Raw genomic sequence first — 11,633 nt, forward strand, 5'->3', positions numbered from 1 at the left:
AAGATGCAGCCTGTCAGAGAATATAGGTAGTGATTTAGTAACAGTATTCCCGAGCTTTAAGGTCTCTGGTCGGTGCTGTGTGGGATGAGAATCCTGATCGTGCACTGACCATACCGCTCTGAGCTTCAGGATCACAATCAGTAAATCACTGCTTGTAATCTCTAACTGCAGCCTCCTGTCATTATTGTTCTAAACAATCTGACACATGTAGCATCGGCGTCTCTGCCTCCTGCCGGGCAGAGACACCATTCCCCTCACCACCGCGGTCCTGGTCCGGCATCTTCAGGCCTCCCTGCTGCTGCACGCAGCTTCCCGGGCACTGCGCTTAAAGGGGTCGCGCTCCGTCCTAAAGAGTCCCCGGCCAATGGCCGGAGGACTTCTCCTATATAAGGCACCTCCTCCAAAATGGAGGTGCCTGTGCAAGGTTGTTGTTTCGTGTACTTACACTTGCTTCAACCCTCAGGTCCCGCTGCCAGTCAGTCCTGCCCGCCAGTCTGTCTCTAGTTCTGCTCGCCAGCCTGACTTCAGTCCAGTCTGCCAGTCTGACTGCAACCCAGCCCGACAGTCTGCCTACAGTCCAGCCCGCCAGTCTGTCTATGGGCTCTGCCCGCCTGCCTATTACCAGCCAGCTGTGCCTGCCAGTCTGCTTACCCGGAGCACCTGCCAGTTACCTGTTGTGCCCGCCAGCCTGACTACCTGGAGTACCCGCCAGTTACCCGTTGTGCCCGCCAGCCTGCTTACCTGGAGCACCTGCCAGTTACCTGTTGTACCCATCAGCCTGCTTACCCGGAGCACTTACCCGTTACCTGTTGTGCCCGCCAGCCTTCCTACCTGCAGCACCCGTCTGGCTATCTGCCATTCCAGCCTGCTTATCTACCTGGACCACACGTCTGCCTTCCTGCCGTGCTTATCCGCTGTACCGGTCAGCTCCTGTCATCTGACCAGTGGGAGTCACCTGCTCTCATACAAGGTCGGTCCCAGAGTAGCACCTGGTTCACCTGCCCGGTCCCTCCCTGGTTCACGGAGTCGACTAAGCCGCCGTGTGACCTTGGTCAGACCGTGTAGGCACCTAGTTTCGCCCCTCTGGTCCCTCCTTCCACCACCCGGACCCGTAACAACACATTCCTGGCCATTCTTTGCATTTCATTCTGGGTGGAGTCATGGGGTCATTGAGATCCTGGATGGGCTTGAAGTATGTGTAAGGAGTCAGAAGCGATGTTATCACTGGCACCAAACAGGAGTATCCGGGAAGAGGATCTTTTAAGATGGGATAAACCACCACACTGAGTTGTGTAAAATAATGCAGCGTGTGACTGTGCTTAATTACAAAGGTAAAATAAACTTTTATTTAAATTTGAAAAACGCACCACTAGAGATTCGAGACAGTAAACTTGTAATTCGGGGCACAGATATCTTCCCTTGATCGGTCTGCATCAGGAGGATGTGGACCCATGGATCTGTTGTCTCTGTCAAACTTACAGTTGAAACCAGAAGTTTGCATACACTATATAAGAAAACACATATGCATGTTTTTCTCAATATCTCACAGGAAATCAGAATAAACTTTGCCTGTTTTAGATCAATTAGGATCATCATCATTTTTAATATTTACCAAATGCCAGAATAATGAGAGAGAGAGCGAATGTTTTAAGGCATTTTTATTACTCACTGCAAAGTCAAAAGTTTACATATATTTCATTAGTATTTGGTGCCATTGCCCTTAAACTAAATTACTTGGGTCAAACGTTTGCAATATCCTTCCACAAGCTTCTCACGATAGTTGGTCGGAATTTGGGCCCATTCCTCCTGACAAAACTGGTGTAACTGATCCAGGTTTGTATGTCGCCTTGCTCGCACCTGCCTTTTCTGCTTTGCCCATAAATTTTCAATGGGATTGAGATCAGGGCTTTGTGATGACCACTGCAAAACATTGACTTTGCTATCCTTAAGCCACTTTGTTACCACTTTGGCAGCTTGCTTCAGGTCATTGTCCATTTGGAAGACCCATTTCCGCCCAAGCTTTAACTTCCTGGCTGATGTCTTGAGATGTTGCTTCAGTATTGCCACATAATCTTTTCTTATGATGCCATCTCTTTTGTGAAGTGCACCAGTCCCTCCTGCTGTAAAACAACCCCACAACATGTTGCTGCCACCCCAGTTGGGATGGTGTTCTTAGGCTTCCAAGCTTCTCCCTTTTTCCTACAAACGTAACGATGGCCATTATGCCCAAAAAGTTCACTTTTAGTTTCATCAGCCCGCAAGATATGTCTCCAAAAATTAAGGTCTTTGTTCCTGTGTGCATTTGCAAACGCTAATTTGACTCTTTTATGTTTCTTTTGGAGTATTGGCTGACAGAGTGGCCTTTCAGACCATGTTGATACACTACTCGTTTTACTGTGGGTATTGACACAATTTTGCTTTTGTCCTTGGGTTGATATGCACATGTCGGATCAAAGCACATTCATCTCTGGGACAAAGAACCCGTCTCCTTCCTAGGCGGGACGATGGCTGGACATTCCCATCTTGTTTTTACTTGCGTATAATTGTTTGTACAGATGAAGGAGGCACCTTCAGGTATCTTGAAATTGTACCCAAGGATGGGCCAGACCTGTGCAAGTCCACAACTCTCTTCCTGATATCTTGGCTGATTTCTTTAGACTGTCTTCTGATGCTTCACTAAGAAGCAGTGTGTTTCAGGTATGCATTAAAATACATCCACATGTGTGTCTCTAATTAAATCGGATGTTGCCAAAAACAGAAGCTTCCAAACACATGACATCATCATATGGGCAGTCCAGAATTGTTTAAATGAATAGCAATCTTAGAGTATGTAAACTTTTGACTTTGCAGTAAGCAATAAAAATGCCTTAAAACATTCTCTCTCAATATTCTGGCATTTGACAAATATTAAAAATTATGACAATCCTAATTGACCTAAAACAGAAAAGGTTTATACTGATTTCATGAGATATTGAGAAAAACATACGTATGTCTTTTTATATAGTGTATGTAAACTTCTGGTTTCAACTGTAAATACTGGACTCACAAGTAGCTATGACACAATAGAAGATAGCCTGAACTATCTCATGAAGTTGATCTTGTGGCATGATGGTGGTTCTTGGCACCATGTCCACTGCCGGGTTGGGAGATAGTGATCCCTGGACAGCAGCCTATGATATTGGAAGCCGGCTTGTCCTCGGTAAGGATGCTGGGGAATGCATGATTGGAGCTGCGTGTTGGGACTCAAAAGGAGTAGGTTATGCTTGAGACCTTGGAATGGTCTGGGAAGAAGCGCTCCCTGAAGGACGATACATTGCACACCAAATAAACTGCTCTGATCTAGGAGCGCTACCTAAGGTATCAGTGCGGAATTTGTGGATGTTGCCTTTTTGGTAATTGTAGTGTCCTGTGATGGTGTAGTTGTCTTTCTTCCCCATCTGGTTAGGTAAAATGTAATCTCCGAGTAGTTGTTGTTTAGATTATGGCCCAGAAGAACAATGAACACGTCTTTACTCTACATTTGCCAGGACTATTCCTCCCACCTTGAAAGGTTTTATCACTTAAAATTGTATTTTTCTTCTCTTTTTCACACTAATAGAGACCTTGATGTGTATGTTTTACAGCAGGGGTCTCAAACACGCGGCCCGCGGGCCGCATGCGGCCCCTGAGGCTGCTTTATGCGGCCCGCAGGCACAGACCCCTTGACGATCCCGACCTGGTCCAGGAGGAGCCGCCGACAGCAGCGCTGAATTGCCACACAGAGACTGTTTCCCAGCACTGCATTTCCAATGCCAGCCGCTGGCCAATCAGAGGCCAGCAGCTGATATCTGCGTGTCGGCGCAGTGAGTATGACGTCATTGCCATATGCAGAAGTCAGCTGCTGGCCTCTGATTGGCCGGCGGCTGACATTGAAAATGCTGTGCTGGGAGACAGTCTCTGTGCGGCAATGCAGCACTGCTGTCGGCGGATCCTCCTGGACCAGGTCGGGATCGTCAAGGGGTCGGACTCTGTGGTGCCTGCGGGCCACATCTGCAGGAAGGCCGCCGAGGGAACGGAGGACAGGTGAGAATCATCTTTTTTTTTTTTTCTATTTTATGTGTGTGAAGAACAGCACAGGGGGCACATAGCCACAGGATGGGGACCGGGATGGGGCACAGAGCCACAAGAGGGGACCTGGATGGGGCACATAGCCACAAGAGGGGACCTGGATGGGGCACATAGCCACAGGATGGGGACCTGGATGGGGCACAGAGCCTCAAGATGGGGACCTGGATGGGGCGCATAGCCACAAGATGGGGACCTGGATGGGGCACATAGCCACAAGATGGGGACCAGATGGGGACCTGGATGGGGACCAGAGCCACAAGATGGGGACCTGGATGGGGAATATTGCCACAGGATGGGGACCTGGATGGGGCACATAGCCCCAAGATGGGGACCTGGATGAGGCACATTAGTACAAGATGGGCGCCAGGATGGGGAACGTTGCCACAGGATGGGGACCTGGATGGGGCACATAGCCACAGGATGGGGACCTGGATGGGGCACATTAGTACAAGATGGGGACTTGGATGGGGAACATTACTACAAGATGTTTTCCATTATTACTATATGATGCTAATTGTAAGACAATATTACTGTATGTGGCCAATTGGGGGAAATAAAATTGTAAAAAAAATAAAAAATAAAATAAAGCATGAAAAAATATTGGGCACTAAAAATGCTGTTTTATATGTAAACTAAAGTAAACACAAAAAAGTGCACGTTTATTATCGCCACATCCATAACGACCCAAGCCATAAAAAAATAAACACGGCAAAAATGTTCAAAAGGTGTATACAAAAAAAATGGTATCACTAAAAATGTCACATTGAACAAAGAATGCGGCCCCCCAAATTCAAATTTTTTCCATGTGCGGCCCATATACCCAGCCGAGTTTGAGACCCCTGTTTTACAGAAAGAAATACATGACTGAGACCAGCACTGCTTTCACTGCTCAAGAGGAATTACCACCATTTTCTACTGAGCAATCATCAACCACATCTGATGAATCCTCTAATGACTCCTTGTAAGTAATTTTGACAACATACAAAAATAGAAATAAAAGATGAACAATTTATGTAACTTTTGAATTCAAATTAAAATTAGATTAAAGTCAAAGTTAAAGGGGTTGTGCCATAAAGAATACAGTTAACCAACCAGAAAAGATGGAATTAAATAGTTTTGTAATTTGTGTTTAAAAATTATGTTTCATTCAAAAGATACCAAGCTTTTATTTTTTGTGTTATGCTCTCTGGTGCCCCCTGGTGTTATTCCATTACGACCTGGTAGTGAGTGATCAGCTGGTCGAGTTTGCACAGTTCCATTCATAAGAGGTCCCCCCAACTCCCCACCCGCAGCATACACAACATATTCTCTGTCAGAAGTCTGACAGCGCAGGCGCCCTGCTGTAAGCACAGAGCCTGTCTGTCTATGATTCAGCCCCTGCGCTCACACAACTGACCTCTGAGTGAGATCATCTGCTTCACAGACCCGCGAGCTCGATTGCAGAGAGACGCTTCATAATTAAAAAAAAAAAAAAAAAAAGGCTTGGTATCTTTGGAATGAAGCATAATTTTTAATCCCTATGAATTGCAAAACTATTTCCACCTTTTCTGGTTGGTTAACTGTATTCTTTATCGTGGCACAGCCCCTTTAATATTAACATAATTTGTATTTCATATGTATAAAGGAAAGAAAAAGAAGCTTAGAAAAAGAATTAGGCAACATGTATCAGTTGTCAGGTTTTCTTTAAGCTCAGTACTAATCAAAAGTTTGAAGCATCCTTTTAATGCAATGGTTTTACTTGTTTTTATTGGAATATGAATATTGTAGATTTAGACTGTGTGCACACGAGAAGGAATAGTAGCGTTTTGGACGCAGCATATTTTTACTGTGTTGTACAGTACAAGTACAGTGGATGGGATTAACAGAATCCCATGTCCACTGTGCTTCTTTTTTTACACTGCATAAAGTCACCTGCAGTGCGTGTTTTTGAGCCGCAGCATGTCAATTTGTTTTGCGGCAATGCAAAAAACGCATGTATATCATAAATAAAGAAATAATTTAAAAAAATGACGTGGGGTGCCCCCTATTTTTGATAACCAGCCCAAGTAAAGCAGACAGGTGCAGGTTTATAATACCAAGCTGGAAAGGTCCATGAATATTGGCCCCCTCCCTGCCTAAGCCCGCAGTCGCCCCAGAATTGGCCCATCTATGAGATGGGCCAATTCGGGCACTTTGCCCGACTCTTCCCGATTGCCCTTGTATGGTTTCAAACAAGGGAATAATTTATGGGGTTGATGTCAGTTTCATAATGTCAGCTTGCATCAAGCCATGGTGTTAAGAAGTAATGTTTCTCCTTGCGGAGAGCGACATGCTAAGCACGTCAAGGTTAGGAGACTTTTCAAACCGCAATGCTCTTCTGGGAAATATGCAAATTGTCTCTTCAGAGAGGAATAGAACCAGAACTCTAGTGCCACCTATTGGAAGTATCAATCTTAAAAGCCAATATTGACCCTTTAACGAGTATTATCACATGACTTAGGATAAAATCCAAGACCAGAAGCTCACTTTGCTGACACTGTGTTTCCCAGAAGAGCATTGCTCCTTGTGCTATGAGTACAGTTTTTCCTTTTTTACCGTTTGATAGAAGGCACCCAAGTGCCGCTAAGTGTGTGTAGAAGTATGAATACCACTATAAAATACTAAAGGCAGATTAGGGACAAAGTTTTTTATATACCCCTAGGCGTTTTTAATCAAATATGAAATAAAGGCTAAATTTCATGACTTGTTAGAGAGGGGTCTCTTTTGCGGTTCTCCCCATTTTGTAAATACATTATCAATATACCCCTTCCAGGCCATTGTTTTCCTCACAGTTTGTTATATATTACTAACCCAGTAATAAAAAAAACACACACAGGATAAAATAGTTTATTTTTGAAAACACTCCCCCACACTTCACTCACCAACTTATTAAAAAGCAAAAAAAACACCCTAAAGATCTGGCGTAATCTTGCAAATCAGGAGTAGCCCAAAAATGGGAACCTGAAAGACATAAAAAGAGTTAAATAAAAACAAGAAACACTCCCTAATTCACCAATTTATTATTAAGTAATAATTAGTGATGGGCGAGCACCAAAATGCTCGGGTGCTCATTGCTCGGGTCGAGCAAATTGGAATGCTCAGGTGCTCGATCCGAGCAACGAGCCCAATGTAAGTCTATGGGAAATTTGAGCATTTTTCAGGCGACTCCCTCAGCGGTCTGCAGAGGGACTATGTGAGAACGAAGTTCCAAAAGCCCTAAAATTATCTGAAGGTAGAAAGGGTCCACAGAATTGGTCCTCCATCCTCTGTCTCTGGAGCCCACAATACTACCAGGCCAAGACAGGTCATTATGAAATTTTTGGATTTCAATGATAAAGCTGACATTATCCGAGCTTACAAACAATTAAACCACCCATTGATCATTCAAGGCCATAAAATCCTGCTTTTCGAAGACTACTCAATTGAAGTAACCAGGAAAAGGAAGTCCTTCAGCGCTTTATGCACCAGACTGCGCAAAGAAAAAATCCGCTTTCAACTACGCTATCCGGATACTCTACGCCTGAAAGACACTGATGGCTCTTTCCGGGAATTTATCTCACCTGATAAGGCAGACTCTTTTGTCAACAGGCCCAGTCCTGAACAGACCCTCCAGGCAAAAACTCCCTCTAGTTCACGGTCACCTAGGAGACCCACGAAACAAGGAGACAAAGGAGACCAGAGCTATAACAATCGCTGATTTAATGAGTTTCTCCTTTTATACGCTTGGTGGCCCTGGAGTGAAAGTCTTTTATGGAGGCAATTGTTTGAGAAAATTCTGATAAATTACCTTAATTAGGGGGGGGAGTTAGGTTTGAATTTGAATCTAAATTTAAATTTAAATGTAATCTGTTATATTGCACACATGGTCGGGCAGAAGTGAAGCCCAGGAGATAGTCTTTTCCCTAGCGAGCAGTTAAACATGTTTACGCTCTTGCTAGGTCAGTTCTTTAAAACTTTTGTATATTGTTTTTTTGAGTTTGTTTCACATGTTCGAGCTTTGCTCGTTAGTACGTAATCTAACTACATGTCATCATTATTTTGTAAGTTGTTCACCAAACATGTCTATCTTTACAGTCTTTGAATATGTATATCGTATCTTTGAATGTTAAAGGTTTGCTCTCTCCCCAAAAACGGATGAAAGTCCTTAGACATTTAAAACGTTTAAAGCCTGACATAGCCCTTCTACAAGAAACACATTTGCCTGAAGCAGATTTCCCCCGGATGAAAAAATTATGGGTTGGGGGTATCTATGGTTCACCGTCCATAGATAGAAAGGCTGGAGTCTTAATCCTTATTAATAAGCAGTTTATACACCAGCTCATAAGTGAGCAGCAGGATGGAGAAGGGAGATTGATTCAATTAACATTATCTACGTCTTGTGGAACCTTCTCTATCTACAATGTATATGCGTCTAACATAGGCAACAAACCTTTTTTTAAAGAATTGGAGACTAGACTCTTATTTGACTCCAACCCTAACAAAAAAATAGGTGGAGACTTTAACTCGGTGGTTTCAGTTCATGAGGATAGGAAAAACACTACTGGTACTCCGCAATCGGTTACCTCACATGACAAACCACTAGCACCTTTTTTGTCTAGTTGCCAATTAATTGATTCATGGAGGTTTTTGAAACCCAGTAATAGAGAATATACGCGCTTCTCACACGCCAACGACTCTTGGTCTTGTATTGACTACTTTTGTGCAAATTGATGATATTGTTATTTCTGATCATGCTTCAGTGAGGTTGGAACTATCAAAGGATTTCCCTCGGGGCCCTGACTTCTTGTGGAGATTTCCAGATTACTTTTGCAAAGACAACTCATTTATTTCCTCTCTCAAGATATGGTTTAGCGAATTTTTATCTGACAATTCGGCACACCAAGATAACCCCACATTATTGTGGGAATCGGCCAAGGCGGTACTGAGAGGAAAAATTTTGGCATATACTTTTTCTCACAAAAAAGGGTTATGAAAAAATATAGTGAATTGTCCTCTGAACTGAAACAAGCCTACACTACATTTCTTCTTGACCCTTCCCCTCTTAATAAAACACATTGGTCTCAAAAACAATCTGAATTCAACCAATATGCAGATATGAGAGAAAAATTCCATTTATCTCAAACAGAAGCATTCTTTTATAGGTTTGGTAACAAATCGGGGAGGGTGATGGCCAATTTAGCTAAAGGTATGAGAAAGCCATAGGGAATTTTTAAATTAAGAAATAATAATGGGGTTATTCACACGGACCTTAAATCAATTAATGAGATTTTAGGCTCATTCTATAAGGACCTATACAAAAAAGCAAAACAAACCTTGCCCCTCTCTGATACACTCTTGGATAAGGTCAAATTACCTTTTTTTCCGGAGGAACATAAATCTATATTAAATAAACCTCTTTCATTGGAGGAGATTACCACTACAATTAAAAATTTGAAACCAAACAAAGCCCCTGGACCTGATGGATACACTTCTGACTTCTTTAAATCCTTAACGGAAGAGGTGTCCCCGTTGTTAGTACCGATCTTCAACAAAATAATTTGTGGCAATCCCATTTTCCCTTCCGCAACTATGGCTTATGTCAAATTATTACTAAAGCCAGACAAAGATCCATTATCCCCCAATTCATACAGACCGATTTCACTTATCAATATCGACATTAAGCTTTTATCTAAAATAATGGCTGATAGACTGGCCTCCATTCTACCCCACCTTATATCCCATGTACAATCAGGCTTTTTTAAAGGTCGCTCACCCACGCTAAATATTAGGAAAGTATTATTGGCGCTCGATAAAATCCACTCTACTCCTGATCTAAAGGGATCCACAGCAATTATCTCCCTTGACACCGAAAAAGCCTTTGATAATATAAGTTGGGATTGGTTATACATGGTTTTAACGAAGATGTCATTGTCAGGCCCCTTTTTTTATGACATTCGTAATTTATACACTTCTCCAAAAGCCCAGGTGCATAACCCGGGTTTTTTATCCTCTCCCTTCCCTCTTGAAAAGGGAACGAGACAAGGGTGTCCTTTATCCCCCTTACTTTTTAATCTGGCACTAGAACCCTTAGTCCGTATTTTGTCAGACCCTAAAACTTTTTCAGGCATCTAATTTAACAAAAAATCAATTCAGGCGACTTTTTTTGCAGACGACATCATTTTGTTCATGTCAGATCCCTTCCTACATTTACCTCTGGTGTTGGATCTACTTAAAAAGTTTGGCTCATATTCTGGATTCAAAATAAACACTAAAAAATGTGAATTGCTACCATTAACTGAAAAGGGTATGAAACTCTACCCAAAAAAATCTTTCTATGATATTAATATAGCTACATCCCATATCACCTACACTGTGTTCCAAATTATTATGCAAATATTATTTTCTCAGATTTTCCCAAATTACCTATATGAATTGCAGTCATTGTAATTTTCCAGTCAAATAACTATTAGAGTACAATTGAAAGGTTTTTGTATAAACTGCCTATGATAACAGTATATTTTTAAAAAAATAAAAAACTCAAACTGCACTCAAAATGCATGTTCCAAATTATTATGCACAGCAGAGTTTTCAACCTTTTCATTTTAATAAAGAACAAAAAATGGGCCTGGAGAATCTGGAGGATCCGGAGGATCCTCATAAAAGAGGGGGTACTGTTAGAACCCTCCTGTTTGTTTTTTCCATCTTGTGTTTTGCGGTCACGTGACCATTTGCCTTTATATTCCTGCTCCGCCCTTCTGGCTGTGCTGGACTTCAGTGTTTGACTGTTTCTCTAGCCTGGTGCTTTGGTGCCCTTCTCTGTCAGTTCACTTGGTCCTTCTGGTACCTCTTGTACCTTTTGTCAGTTTGTCTTTTTGTGTTCTGCAGCAACTTCTCTGTTTAGGAGGTGTCCCATTTTTTGTCCTAGTCCTTAGTTCTTTTAGGGACCTTAATGCTATAGGTCTTCGTTCAGACTAGCCGAGTACTAAGGCGGGTCTGTTCGCTAGGAACAGGCAGCCTGCTACATCATAGGGATTCAGCTTAGTCTTAATGTAGGGACAGCTTTCCTATCTTTCCTTAGTACATGTTGCAGATCATAACATTTTATTTCTAATTGGGATATTGGTTGGTTTAATATATTTTATCTTCTGATATTTTGGGTAGCTTTATACTTTCTAAAAATTGATTGATCAGTTGGGCATTAGGTTGTGGTATTGTATTGTTTTTTTTGTAAATTGTAGAGGGTTGAGTAATAATTTGCGAAGGTATTGGCAATCTCTTTGTTTGGTCATTTTAGCTTTGACTTTAGTCGCTTGTATTTTACCTGCTCTGTTTCCCTGCCAATAGTATTTAGCTTTGCTTTTCCGTAGGTTATGCCCGTATTTATGTTGGAGCAATTGATATAAATCGTATCTTAATTTTTGTAATTTTTGGAGAGTTGTGTTTACGGGGCTGTTTTTATGCATTTCTTCTAGTGAGGCTTTGTTTTGGTTGATTTCCTCTATTTGGCATATTCTTTCTTTTTTGTTTTG

Source organism: Phyllobates terribilis, unplaced genomic scaffold (genome assembly GCF_046119375.1).
Source record: "Phyllobates terribilis strain yellow unplaced genomic scaffold, ASM4611937v1 Scaffold_147__1_contigs__length_4592116, whole genome shotgun sequence".
Taxonomy (NCBI): domain Eukaryota; kingdom Metazoa; phylum Chordata; class Amphibia; order Anura; family Dendrobatidae; genus Phyllobates; species Phyllobates terribilis.